Source organism: Astatotilapia calliptera, chromosome 11 (genome assembly GCF_900246225.1).
Source record: "Astatotilapia calliptera chromosome 11, fAstCal1.2, whole genome shotgun sequence".
NCBI lineage: Eukaryota > Metazoa > Chordata > Actinopteri > Cichliformes > Cichlidae > Astatotilapia > Astatotilapia calliptera.
In genome coordinates, this window is record NC_039312.1 from 27,269,904 (window position 1) to 27,285,176 (window position 15,273).

At 44.9% G+C, this 15,273-nt stretch overlaps 1 pseudogene; it reads right to left on the reverse strand.

Moving 5' to 3' along the window:
- Positions 1-240: 240 nt before the first annotated feature.
- On the reverse strand, positions 241-14,500 carry LOC113032132 (uncharacterized; annotated as a pseudogene).
- Between the last annotated feature and the right edge of the window lie 773 nt (positions 14,501-15,273).

Here is a 15,273-nt window from a genome sequence, read left to right on the forward strand (position 1 = left end):
AAAAGTATTTGTCTGCTTCCTGATTTCTTTTTTCCTTCCACATTTGTCACATTAAAATGTTTCAGATAATCAAAACATTTTAATAGATTTGGACTTTTTTTTTTTTTAATAAAAATTGCCTTTTGAATTTACTTGAGTTATTTTTTTTCCTAATATTAAGATTAGTTTAATGTTCTGAAACTCCAAACTGTGACCAATATGCAAAAAGCAAGACATCAGGAAATATGGGGTAAATATTTTTTCACAGCACTATTTATCTATTTTTGCATAGCGCTTTGTTCTTTAAATTTGACTTGCGCATATTCACACCCCACTTCCTTCCTCATATTTCTAGGCTCCACTTGAGCATACAGGCCTCCCATTTCTACTGCATTGCTCACAAACTTTCTGTTAACTCCCCTCACCGTGCACTTCTCTTTCAAATAAGATCTGCCAGATGGATTCATGTCCAAAGACTTTTCACCCTTCTTTTTCTGGCTCTTTATCTTCCAGTTCACATTAGAGTAAATCAGTTCGCACTCGTCCCCTTGTCTGATTTTTTGCATCCTCCTTCTGCATGGTTTGGCCCAGAGATTGGAAAGTCAGTGCTGCTTGGTCCAGCGATGTTTGCAGGTTAAAGATTTTCTGCCCCTCTCAGTCCATCAGCGTTTGCATAAATGCACTCTTCTGTTGTGTTTGGTCCCTACAATTACATAGAAAATATCAGTGGTAAAGATAATCTACTTCTTGCTGTATAGTTACAAAAGCATCAGCATTGGTCAACAGGAACTTAAGGCGCCTCATTTCCTTCTTCAGTTAGAGGCTGACTCATTGCATCTGCGTTGTTTTCATCTGTTAAGTGACCTTTATTTTTACAGGGACTCTTCTGAGCCCTAAAAAATAAAATAGTAAGAAATTATCAGCATTTAGTCAAATAGAATCAGGACAAATAGAGTTTACTGTTACAGTAAAGTGTGAAGGTTTTCTGAAAAAGTCTCATGTTGTTTACTTACCTGATAAAAAACACATGTAGTAACAGTGCAAGAGTGGATATTATTGCTGGATACAGAACTGAATTTAAAAAAAGAAAAAGAAAAAGACCTGTATATTAATTGTGTAGCCTTTAAAAAATAAGGTTTGTTTGAACTCACAACATACATTTTATGAAACTCCTAGTGTGTCTATTATAACTGGACTGAAGTAACAGATTCCTTCTTCATATGGATTAGAGGGTATCTAAAACTTCTTGCAAAGAAATTGATTGCAAGTGAATCCCAGAGGAGCATAGATGTAATCCTAACATTATCTGTTAGTGGGCTCTGTAGAGTACACTGTATCACTGGCTAAGGTTTCAAACATCTAAACATTAACTTTATATCTTTGATTCATAAAATGTGTTTGTTCCCCATCAGTTTTCACAGTTATCTTTAGCGCTGCATCACAAATACTTTCTTACTGCTCAGCATTACTGCAGAATGTCAGAGTGACATTGCTGCTTATCAGATCTGCTATGGTCTTTGGTTTCACACACACAGTTTTGAGTTTATGGACTTTAAATTCTTATATATTGTTAACATTATCTGTTTGGCTAGTAGTTACTTTATCACGTCTTCATCTTCATGTATTTAGTTCTCTTAGTTACAGTTTCTATTTGTATTAGAGTTTTTTATTTCGCTCAGTATTTCTGTTTTCCTTCTCTGTATTTCCTTTCTTCAGTTTTGTGTCTGATTTTCCCTTTTTGTATTTTATGGTTCCTAACTTTATCTTAGTAATTGTGTAGTGCTCTTAAGTTTACTTGTCTCTTCTTCATTAACTGTCTTGAATCTTTGTGGGAGCATCTTGTGACCCTCCTGTGTTTCATTAACTGATTACCCTTTGTGCATATAATGCTTTCTCCTTTGCTGCAGTCTGGTCCTGTCTGGTCCAGATGTGCTTGTGCCAGTTTTTAAGATTACCCGTTTTTCCTCATTTGCTGGATTCTTGGCATTGTACTCTGTTTATATTGTCTCCTGCTCTGGCTAAACAAAGGTCATTTTTGTCATTGAATTAGTCTGCCTCTTTCTCTTTTCTTTTTTGTTGTTGAATCGTAATATTATACAAATGTATATGCAAATTAGATGTGGATAGAGAACATGCTAAAGAGATGTAAAATGTGATATTTACACTGAAGTTCAATTTGAATGCTGCTGGAACGTCCAACTCCAATCTCATTTCCAGCTTTGCAAAACAATATTCGCCTGTCTTTGGAGACTCTAATAGATAAATTCATTCCTGTCCCAATAAAAGTCTCCTGGTTTCCATCCGCACTGTACCAGGGTCTGATTGAAACTGTGATGTTTTTAGGTGAATCTGAAAAAATGAGCATATAGGAACATGCACACTTAAATGTTAGGACACTTTTATTTACAGAATAAGTGTAAATATCTGTAATACAGTAGTGCCCTGAAAGATATTTTAAAAAATAATATTAAATACTCTTGAATGCAAAACACAATATTGTACCTCTAAGTAAAAGCAGAGAGCAAACCACACCAATATAAAGGTTAAATCTTGAGCAGAAACTGAAGAGTAAAAAGTGACAAGTTGTTTTTCTTGGCTTGTATCTTTCTGAACACTTTGTTCATGTCCAATAAAATATTTTTTCTTCTGTCTTTAACTTTAAATCTTTAACTAATGTATTGATGCAAGTTCTAGAGCAATTTGATGAAAGTTAATTTTTTTTAGTTCTTCTTACTATGTGCCTAATATTGTGCCTGTCAGAAATCCCTAATTTTAATAACAATACTTAAATTAACTACTTGTAATATGATTATTGTCAGTCTCATTATTTAACTCTACGCCAAAGAGCAGTTACTGCTTTAGTTTCATTACAGTAATTCATGTATTGTACATCCTTCAATCCTATTAATGGAATTCTAGTTGTGATATGTAAAGAGTAAACATGGAAAATCAATACATATATTCAACATCTATTTGTAGGTTGCTTAATCGTTCACATCCAAGTGCATTTGTAGCCTTGCAGAAAAATGTACTTTTGACTTTTGAAACGGTAACATTAAAAGAGCTTCCAGTCCCAATAAAAGTCTCCTGGTCTCCATCAGGTCTGTACCAGGTGTAGTTTTCTACTGCTGGGTTGGCATTACTGCTGCAGGTCAGAGTCACATTGCTGTTCTCTGGTACTGGACCAGAGGGACTGACTGAAACTGTGACGTTTTTAGGTGAATCTGTAAAATGAGCCCCAAAACATGCACAATGAAATGTAAGACAGTTTTATTATTGAAAAAGCATGAATATCTGAGCTTGTATTATTTGGACATCTTACACCTGAAAATTGCTGGTATTATAATTATTATTTAGTTTACTTTGTGTAATTACTTCCTCTTGAACATCCATCCATCCATCCATCTTCAACCGCTTATCCGAGGCCGGGTCGCGGGGGCAGCAGCCTAAGCAAAGAGGCCCAGACCTCCCTCTCCCCAGCCACCTCCTCCAGCTTATCCGGGGGAATACCAAGGCATTCCCAGGCCAGCCGAGAGATATAATCTCTCCAGCGTGTCCTGGGTCTTCCCCGGGGCCTCCTCCCGGTGGGACATGCCTGGAACACCTCACCCAGGAGGCGCCCAGGGGGCATCCTTGTCAGATGCTCGAACCACCTCAGCTGACTCCTTTCGATGTGGAGCAGCAGCGGCTCTACTCTGAGCCCCTCCCGGATGGCCGAACTTCTCACCCTATCTCTAAGGGAGAGGCCAGCCACCCTTCGGAGGAAGCTCATTTCCGCCGCTTGTATTCGCGATCTCGTTCTTTCGGTCACTACCCACAGCTCGTGGCCATAGGTGAGGGTAGGGACGTAGATCGACCGGTAAATTGAGAGCTTCGCTTTTACACTCAGCTCCCTCTTCACCACGACGGACCGGTGCAGCGTCCGCATTACTGCAGCTGCAGCCCCAATCCGTCTGTCAATCTCCGGCTCCCTTCTCCCATCACTCGCGAACAAGACTCTGCTTCCTCCTCGGAAGACGTGTCAGTGGGATTAAGGAGGTCCTCGAAGTATTTCTTCCACCGCCTGACAATTTTCTCAGTCGACGTCAACAGCGCTCCACCAGCACTATACACAGTGCAGGTAGAGCACCGCTTTCCCCTCCTGAGACGCCTGACGGTTTGCCAGAATCTCTTCGAGGCAGTCCGAAAGTCTTTTTTCATGGCCTCTCCGAACTCCTCCCACACCCGAGTTTTTGCTTCAGCCACTGCCCGAGCCGCATTCTGCTTGGCCTGTCGATACCTGTCAGCTGCCTCCGGAGTCCCACAGGCTAACCAAGCCAGATAGGACTCCTTCTTCAGCCTGGTGGCTCCCTTTACCTCTGGTGTCCACCATTTGGTTCGGGGATTACCACCACGGCAGGCACCAACCACCCTGCGGCCACAGCTCAATGCAGCAGCTTCGGCAATGGAGACGCTGAACATGGTCCATTCGGACTCAATGTCCCCAGTCTCCCTCGGAATGCTGTTGAAGCTCTGCCGGAGGTGTGCGTTGAAGATCTCACGGACTGGGGCCTCTGCTAGAGGTTCCCAGCACACCCTCACTACGCGTTTAGGTGTACCAGGTCTGTCCAGTGTCCTCCCCCGCCACCTGATCCAACTCACCACCAGGTGGTGATCAGTTGACAGCTCAGCCCCTCTCTTTACCTGAGTGTCCAGAACATATGGTCGCAGGTCTGGTGATACGATTACAAAATCGATCATCGACCTACGGCCTAGAGCGTCCTGGTGCCACGTGCACTTATTATTTGTTCCTCTTGAACAAATAATATGAAATCCTACTTGGGTCTTACTAAGCTTGGGTCGAGACAAACAACAAGTTTAGTTTTGTCTTAAGTTCAAGGTTCAAGGTTCTTTATTTGTCACATGCATAGTTATACAAGTATAACACACAGTGAAATGTAGCCTGACACGCTCCTCGACATGTGCAAAAATTGGGGGGTGTAGAGGAAGAACATTTGTATATATATATATATATATATATATGATATGTATATATATATATATATATCATATATATATATATATATATATATATATATATATATATATATATATATATATATATGAAATATATATATATATGTATATATATATATATATATATGATATATATATACATATATATATATATATAAAACACCCAGCACCCCCCTGGGGGCGGTTTATCCTTCAAGCTCGGGTCCTCTACCAGAGGCCTGGGATCTTGAGGGTGCTGCGCAGTATCTTAGCTGTTCCCAGGACTGCGCTCTTCTGGACAGAGATCTCCGATGTTGTTCCCGGGATCTGCTGGAGCCACTCGCCTAGCTTGGGAGTCACCGCACCTAGTGCTCCGATTACCACGGGGACCACCGTTACCTTCACCCTCCACATCCTCTCGAGCTCTTCTCTGAGCCCTTGGTATTTCTCCAGCTTCTCGTGTTCCTTCTTCCTGATATTGCTGTCATTCGGAACCGCTACATTGATCACTACGGCCGTCTTCTTCTGTTTGTCTACCACCACTATGTCCGGTTGGTTAGCCACCACCATTTTGTCCGTCTGTATCTGGAAGTCCCACAGGATCTTAGCTCGGTCATTCTCCACCACCCTTGGGGGCATCTCCCATTTTGACCTCGGGACTTCCAGGTTATACTCGGCACAGATGTTCCTGTACACTATGCCGGCCACTTGGTTATGGCGTTCCATGTATGCCTTGCCTGCTAGCATCTTGCACCCTGCTGTTATGTGCTGGATTGTCTCTGAGGCATCTTTACACAGCCTGGACCTGGGGTCTTGCCTGGTGTGATAGACCCCAGCCTCTATGGATCTTGTACTCAGAGCTTGTTCTTGTGCTGCCATGATTAGTGCCTCTGTGCTGTCTTTCAGTCCAGCTTTGTCCAGCCACTGGTAGGATTTCTGGATATCAGCCACCTCCTCTATCTGCCAGTGGTACATACCGTGCAGGGGCCTGTCCTTCCATGATGGTTCCTCGTTTCCCTCCTCTTTCTTGGGTTTCTGCTGCCTGAGGTATTCACTGAGCACTCGGTCAGTTGGGGCCATCTTCCCAATGTATTCTTGGATGTTCCTTGTCTCATCCTGGACTGTGGTGCTGACACTCACCAGTCCCCGGCCCCCTTCCTTCCGCTTAGCGTACAGCCTCAGGGTGCTGGACTTGGGTTGAAACCCTCCATGCATGGTAAGGAGCTTTCTTGTCTTTATGTCAGTGGCTTCTATCTCCTCCTTTGGCCAGCCTATTACCCCAGCAGGGTACCTGATCATGGGCAGGGCGTACGTGTTGATGGCCCGGATCTTGTTCTTACCATTCAGCTGACTCCTCAGGACTTGCCTGACCCTCTTCAGGTACTTGGTGGTTGCAGCCTTTCTAGCGGCCTCTTCATGGTTCCCATTTGCCTGCGGGATCCCCAGGTACTTCTAACTATCCTCTATGTCTGCAATGTTGCCTTCTGGTAGTTCAATCCCCTCAGTTCTGACTACCTTCCCTCTCTTTGATACCATCCGACTACACTTCTCCAGTCCGAACGACATTCCAATGTCATTGCTGTATAGCCTGGTAGTGTGGATCAGTGAATCGATGTCTCGTTCACTCTTTGCATACAGCTTGATGTCATCCATGTACAGGAGGTGGCTGACAACTGCTCCGTTCCGTAGTCTGTATCCGTAGCCAGTCTTGTTAATGATCTCACTGAGGGGGTTCAGGCCTATGCAGAACAGCAGTGGGGACAGAGCATCTCCTTGGTAGATCCCGCACTTGATGGTGACTTGTGCTATGTGCTTGGAGTTGGCCTCTAGTGTTGTACACCACATCCCCATTGAGTTCCTGATGAAGGCTCTTAGGGTCCCATTGATCTTGTACAATTCTAGGCATTCCAGTATCCAGCTGTGGGGCATTGAGTCATAGGCCTTCTTGTAATCAATCCAGGCAGTGCACAGGTTGGTCAGTCTGGTCTTGCAGTCTCGGCTGATTGTTCTGTCTACCAGTAGCTGGTGTTTTGCACATCTGGTATTCTTGCCAATTCCTTTCTGTGTCCCGCTCATGTATTGACCCATGTGCCTGTTCATCTTAGCCGATATGATGCCTGACAGGAGCTTCCATGTAGTACTGAGGCAGGTTATTGGTCGGTAGTTGGAGGGGACCGGTCCCTTCTTGGGGTCCTTGGGGATCAGGACCGTCCGGCCTTCAGTTAGCCATTCCGGGTGTCTCTCGTTAACTAGCAGCTGGTTCATTTGTGCTGCCAGACGCTCGTGGAGTGCAGTCAGCTTCTTCAGCCAGTAGGCATGAACCATGTCGGGCCCTGGTGCTGTCCAACTCTTCATACTGGAGACCCTTTCTTGGATATCTGCCACTGTGATGGTTACTGGACCCTGTTCAGGGAGGTCGCTGTGGTCAGCCCTCAGATCCTCCAGCCACTGAGCATTGCCGTTATGGGTTGCATCCTTCTCCCATATGCTCTTCCAGTATTGCTCCGTCTCCAGCCTTGGTGGTGCTGTTCTCTTATTGTTCCCTTGCCACTGAGAGTACACCTTTGCTGGTTCTGTGGAGAACAGCTGGTTTATTCTCCTGCCTTCTATCTCTCTGGTGTACCTCCTCAAGCGGCTGGCCAAGGCTGTGAGTCTTTGCTTGGCAGTTTCCAAGGCCTCAGGTATGGACAGCTTGCTGTATTTCTTAGGCACCTTATTTGTCGCACCTTGCTGCAACTCTGTTAGTTGGCTAACCTCCCTCCGTGCTACTTTGATCTTGCCCTCTAGCCTCCTTCTCCATGGATGGTACTGCCCCTTGTCGCTGTTCAACTTGTAGCCAAGCATCTCACTGATCACTGCTGCCGTATTGTAGATCAGCTTGTTAGTGTCGGTAATCGTGGTTGTAGGTATTGTCCGTAGTGCTGCATTAACATCATCTAGCAGACCTTCTGAGGGTACTTCACGTAATCTTGGTAACCGGCTACGGGGGATCCAGGTTTCAAGCTTGGCCATGATCCTATTTTTCAGGTCAGTTCCTCTCGCACTCAACGATCCTTTTCCTATCGCACTTGGGGCTATGTACCCAATCTCGGGTGGGGGTGATGATATCGCCCCCCTGACCTGGCGTCCTGACTCCTCCTTGCCGTAGCATTTGTTTTGTACCTCGTCAATCTCTAGCTGTGAGAGCAGTCCCTTCTTTCGAATGTTGGAACACTGAGCTACTAGTTGTTTCGCCGTCATTGTGGATGTTGGGTATCGAAGAATCCATAGGTCCCTCATCCTATTCATGTAGCCCCTTCCGCCGGGGTTACTTGCGTAGTAGCATTCCAACAATGCCCTGTTTTCGTCTCTTGCCCACCGATGCCTTCTTGTTCCAGTAGCCCACTTTTCGTCAGGGTGCCCTGGTTCCTCAACACCTGACGCGGACCTTGTTGATCCGGGCAACGTCCAAGCCGGCATGCCTTCATATTTATTTGTCTCGCTCATGTCTCGCTTAGCATAGGGGGTCTAGCCTTAGGACCCTTACTGGATACAGACGCCCCAGGCAGGAATCGAACTTGCGATCCTCTGTTCCAAAGGCGTGTAGTTCCAAAGGCGTGTAGTCTAACCTATATATATATATATATATATACATATACATATATATACAGTGGGGCAAAAAAGTATTTAGTCAGCCACCGATTGTGCAAGTTCCCCCACTTAAAATGATGACAGAGGTCAGTAATTTGCACCAGAGGTACACTTCAACTGTGAGAGACAGAATGTGAAAAAAAAAACAATCCATGAATTCACATGGTAGGATTTGTAAAGAATTTATTCGTAAATTAGGGTGGAAAATAAGTATTTGGTCAACTCAAACAAGGAAAATCTCTGGCTCTCACAGACCTGTAACGTCTTCTGTAAGAAGCTTTTCTGTCCCCCACTCATTACCTGTATGAATGGCACCTGTTTGAACCCATCATCTGTATAAAAGACACCTGTCCACAGCCTCAAACAGTCAGACTCCAAACTCCGCCATGGCCAAGACCAAAGAGCTTTCGAAGGACACCAGGAAAAGTATTGTAGACCTGCACCAGACTGGGAAGAGTGAATCTACAATAGGCAAGCAGCTTGGTGTGAAAAAATCAACTGTGGGAGCAATCATCAGAAAATGGAAGACATACAAGACCACTGATAATCTCCCTCGATCTGGGGCTCCACGCAAGATCTCATCCCGTGGGGTCAAAATGATCATGAGAACGGTGAGCAAAGATCCCAGAACCACACGGGGGACCTGGTGAATGACCTGCAGAGAGCTGGGACCAAAGTAACAAAGGTCACCATCAGTAACACACTACAACGGCAGGGAATCAAATCCCGCAGTGCCAGACGTGTTCCGCTGCTGAAGCCAGTGCATGTCCAGGCCCGTCTGAAGTTTGCCAGAGAGCACATGGATGATACAGCAGAGGATTGGGAGAATGTCATGTGGTCAGATGAAACCAAAGTAGAACTTTTTGGTATGAACTCAACTCGTCGTGTTTGGAGGAAGAAGAATACTGAGTTGCATCCCAAGAACACCATACCTACTGTGAAGCATGGGGGTGGAAACATCATGCTATGGGGCTGTTTTTCTGCCAAGGGGACAGGACGACTGATCTGTGTTAAGGACAGAATGAATGGGGCCATGTATCGTGAGATTTTGAGCCAAAACCTCCTTCCATCAGTGAGAACTTTGAAGATGAAACGAGGCTGGGTCTTCCAACATGACAATGATCCAAAACACACCGCCCGGGCAACAAAGGAGTGGCTCCGTAGGAAGCATTTGAAAGTCCTGGAGTGGCCTAGCCAGTCTCCAGACCTCAACCCGATAGAAAATCTGTGGCGGGAGTTGAAAGTCCGTGTTGCTCGGCGACAGCCCCAAAACATCACTGCTCTCGAGAAGATCTGCATGGAGGAATGGGCCAAAATACCAGCTACTGTGTGTGCAAACCTGGTAAAGACCTATAGTAAACGTTTGACCTCTGTTATTGCCAACAAAGGTTATGTTACAAAGTATTGAGTTGTATTTTTGTTATTGACCAAATACTTATTTTCCACCCTGATTTACGAATAAATTCTTTACAAATCCTACCATGTGGATTCATGGATTTTTTTTTCACATTCTGTCTCTCACAGTTGAAGTGTACCTCTGGTGCAAATTACTGACCTCTGTCATCATTTTAGGTGGGGGAACTTGCACAATCGGTGGCTGACTAAATACTTTTTTGCCCCACTGTATATACATATATATATATATATATATATATATATATATATATACACATATATATATATATATATATATACATACACATATAGTATATACACTGGGTGAATGTGCAGTAGTAGCAGCAAGCAGGTGAATTCTGTACATTAATATGAATAGACATCTGACTATTTTACAGGATAGACAATATAAACATATTTAAAATTAAAGGAATTGAAATGTACATTGTGCCTTGGTTTAGTGTCTGGAAGAGAGTCCTGTCTCAGTCAATTATAGATGATGTGAGAGGGCGGGTGTGTGTGTTTAGGGCACGGATGGCTTGGGGATAGAAGCTCCTCTTCAGTCTCTCTGTCCTTGCCCAGAAGATGCGGAACCTTCTACCAGATTGCAGAAGTTGGAACAGTTTGTTGCCAGGATGGGACGGGTCCTTCAGTATCTGCGCTGCTCTAGTCCGGCATCTCCTGGTGTAGGTGTCCTGAAGCGGGGGGAGAGCAATCCTGCAGCAGTGTTCTGCTGTACAGATCACTCTCTGGAGAGCTTTTTGGTCCTTCACACAGCTGTTCCCGAACCACGATGTCATGTTCTGTGTGAGGATGCTCTCCACAGCGCCTGTATAGAAAATCCTGAGGATCTTTGGAGAGACCCTGAACTTCCTCAGTTGTCGTAGGTGATACAGGCGCTGCCTAGCCTTTTTGGTCTGGACCTGAATGTGGGCAGCCCATGTCAGGTCTGAGGAGATGTGGACACCAAGATACTTGAAGGACTGCACCCTCTCCACTGGAGCTCCATTAATGATAATGGGCTTGTAGTCTCTGTGCTGACCCCTTCTGAAGTCCACCACCAGCTCCTTGGTCTTGCTGACGTTCAGCTGGAGGTGGTTGTCCTGGCACCACGATGCCAGATTCTTCACTTCATCCATGTAGGCCGCCTCATCGTTGTTGGAGATGGCACCCAACACCACTGTGTCGTCAGCAAACTTCACAATGGTGTTGGAGCCATGGGTGGCCACACAGTCTGAAGTGTAGAGGGAGTAGAGCAGTGGCGAGAGGACACATCCCTGAGGTGCTCCTGTGTTGATGGTGATGCTGTTGGAGAAGCACCTGCCCACCCTCACCACCTGAGTTCTGCCAGTGAGGAAGTCCAACACCCATGCACACAGATGGCTGTTAAGTCCCAGATCCCTCAGCTTTGTGAACAGTCTGCAGGGCACTATTGTGTTAAACGCTGAACTGTAATCAACAAACAGCATTCGGACATAGTTACCCTGTTTCTTGTCCACGTGGCTGAGAGTGGTGTGTAGGACGTGGGCGATGGCATCCTCTGTGGATCTGTTGGATCTGTAGGCGAACTGCAGCGGATCTGTGGTGTCTGGGATGGAGGAGGAGATGATGTTCTTCAGCAGCCTCTCAAACACCTTCATTACTACCGAGGTCAGTGCAACTGGCCGGTAATCGTTCAGGGATGAGGGTTTGCTGTTCTTGGGCACAGGGATGATGGTGGATCTTTTGAAGCATGTGGGGACCACAGACTTCGCCAGGGACTCGTTGAAGATGTAAGTGAACACACCTGCTAGCTGGTCAGCACAGCAGCGCAGCAGACGGTCGGTGATGCCGTCTGGCCCCGCCGCTTTCCTTGTGTTCACTCTCCTCAGTGCCGCTCGGACGTCATGCTCCACGATGCTGGTCACCGGTCTCTCGCTGATGACGTCACTGTCCTCGGTAGTCAGGCGGTAGATAGCATTAGCCGCCTGGCTAACCTCGAAACGGGCGTAGAACCGATTCAGCTCGTTGGTGAATGCAGAGTCGGCGTTGATCGGCGCAGTGTCCCTGGCTTTGTAGTCCGTAATGGTGCGTAGTCCGTCCCACATACTCCGTGTGTCGCCCTGGTGGAAGCGGGACTCCACACGTTCCCGGTACCGGCGTTTGGCATCTCTCACTACGCGCCGTACGCCGTATGAGGCCGCTTTGTAGGCGCTCATATCGCCAGTGGCGAGACCCGCGTTGTAGGAGACGGTCCTGGCGTTTACTGCAGTGCGGATCGATCTGTCCATCCACGGTTTCTGGTTGGGGAATGTGGTGACTCTCGCAGTGGGGATAATCTCCTCCGCTAGCATAGTAAAGCTAGCAAGTAAAAACTGAGAAGTAAAAAGCACAAGGTATTTTTCTTGGTCTCTAATATTTTGAATACAAAAACACATATTTTTCTACCATTCAATTCTATTAGTGAAATTCTAGTTGGGTACTACTAGTCAGGGTACATAAATAGTAATTTTGTAAAATTAATACATACACCTGATGTCTATTTGGAGGTTGATGGATGCTTTAAATCCAACTGTGTTTCTACCCTCTGTACCAGAGGTGGTTTTCTACTGCTCGGTGGGCATTGCTGCTGCATGTCAGAGTCACTGTTTGGTTTTCTGATATTGGACCAGAGGGACTGACTCAAATTTGCACATCTTTGGGTGATTCTAAAAATGAGTATTATGATAATTTGCTAAATGTAATATTCTGTAAATCACACATCACAGCTCCTTTTGCACTTTAACTGAACTATTAATAGATCATCATATTACAGACCACAACGCCAAATGTCAAAAGTAAAACTTTTTCTGCAATTCTTTCTTGTTCAAGTGTTAGAGTGAATTTTAAGCTTCCACAAGGTCATGTGTTAAATTAGAAACTTATTATTATTTATGGGACAAATAAACAATATTTTTCTTTAAATAACCTTTAAATTCATTCTAGGCTGATGTATTGAGTAGGTTGTTGTCAATAGGGCTTGTTTAGCAAACAGTTTTGAAAAAAGACAATAAAAAGTAGAGGCTGAGTAGAGGCTGTATGCTCTGTACAATATTATCGGGATTTTTACCATTTTGCAATATGCTGACTACTGCAATAACATTGTTACGGTTTGGAGGAGGACTCAAGCGCAGGACTCCGGGTTCAGATGCACAGAAGAAAGATTTATTTACAATTCACCAGGTGTATATACAAGAAGCGGGGCGGGGGAGTGCTATGTACAGCTGCGTGAGGGAGAAGGGGCTCCAGGGAAGTCCAGGGGAAAAGCACGCTGTTGGGGGAAAACTCTGTAAAAGACCCAGGAGAAATAAAGACACAATGAGACAAAGTTACTTTCTTTATCAAACGTGTACACGGGTGAGCTGCTAAGAACAACTCACACCATGCACAGTGGCTTGGTAATTTTTATAGGAAAGACAGTGAGAACAGGATAAGAAAATACAAAACAAATAAAATAAACAACTCCATATGTGGCGCTAGTCTCGTCAGCAGAGAGCTGGGAGAAGGCTGTGAGAGATAAAACAATCTAAAACAATATGTCCCAAAACAGTATGTCTTTGCTGAGAAAGTCTAAAAAGATAATTCTAAACCAATCTAACCATAGACAAAAGGGCATGCTTGCACATTTAAAAGAAGGTAAAGAAACATAGAAACATTTTTCCTGTAACACACGCATTCTTCAAATCATCCACACACACGATCACAGGTTCTAACTGCAACACTTGCCACTCGGGAATCACACGGGGGGGGGGGGGAATCCAGGGACCTCTGTGGACAGGGAGACAGGTTTAAATACAACGCACAAAGGAAACACACTTAACTTGACTTGCTGTAGCTTGGCTTCACTAATTCATGGTAGACAACGATCCAGCAACGAACAGCAGTCACCTCCTGGCTTAGATGCTGATCATCTTAATGAGACCCAGGTGTCTCATCTCCCGAGGGCCTGGGCCGAGGGCGTGAACCCACAGTGAGTTCCGCCCCGGCAAGAGAGAAGAGGAGAGAGAGAGGAAGAGAGAAACAGGTGACAAACTTATTTGTATATCTGTGACTTATTTTTCATATACATTTATCACCTTTTAAATTTTCCTCATAGTTAAACCTTGTCACTATCTATTCTATCCAATAAGATAGCTTTTTCACCATATTTTTTTTAATGCAAAATGAGATTGCCAAGCATACCAATGCTGTCACTAACACCTGGAGTCAGTTTGCTATCAGTCTCTGTGTTATGGTCCCCGTGTCTACCCAGCCGGCCCCGCAAGGCTGCATGTGTTTTGTGTTCTCTGTCTCTCTCTGTTTCTATCTCCTTCACCGCTCTGCCTGGGCGGAGCTCACTGTGGGCTACCCCCCTTGGCCCACACACCCATTCACGTTTAGTTGTCATTACCTGTCCACTACTTAAGGCCAGGACGCAGACCTTCTCATCGCTGGATGATTGTGCGAGACATGTTAGTGATCCTCTCAGCTCCCGTGAATCCATGCTTGAGTATTTTGTGACTTTTGAATAATTTCCCTCTCCTGTGTGATAGCTTTCCTCCCTGGACCTGTGACCTTCCTGCTGTGTGAATGTGTGTGAGTTTGGATGTGGAGACGAGTACAAGTGTGAGAGACCTTCCCCTTGGACCTTTGGAACCCTGGATTTCCCCCCCTCACTGTATATATTCTGTACTGGTGTTGTAAATAAAATGTGTTTGGAAACGTCAACCTGCTCTGCGCTTGAGTCCCTGCTATCGACCGTGACACTCTGACTGAATGGGGTCAAATGGGCAATTACATGCAATCTAAAGCAATCATCTTCTGATGATACAACAGTTAACAGTAATAAGTCACTGAAAATCACACGTTACTGTCTAGACTGAAATTCCCATTTAACAGATATTCATGTTTAACTATTACATTTGTGTTCAGCCACCTTCTATAGGGATATAACCGGACCACAACCAGCAGGCAGCCAGTTGAGTAAAGTCTCAAAGACTCATTGAGACTGATGGCTACATGCTGTCAATCTATCGTATCGTGCACACTCATGACCACAAAATGCCTACAAATGGGTTTAGTCACCACAAGTTGCAGTCAGTTGCTGAAAAAGGTCAATTTACCAGACAGGGACTGGTGTTTTTGACTGATGCTAGGAGGTTGCTATTTTACTTTTACTCATATGACTGAGCAACTGACTTGCTCTTAAATATGAAGTAGCTTTGTCAAATTATGTGTGTCCAGTGTTGGGCACTTATTTCGGTTGAGCTGATTTAA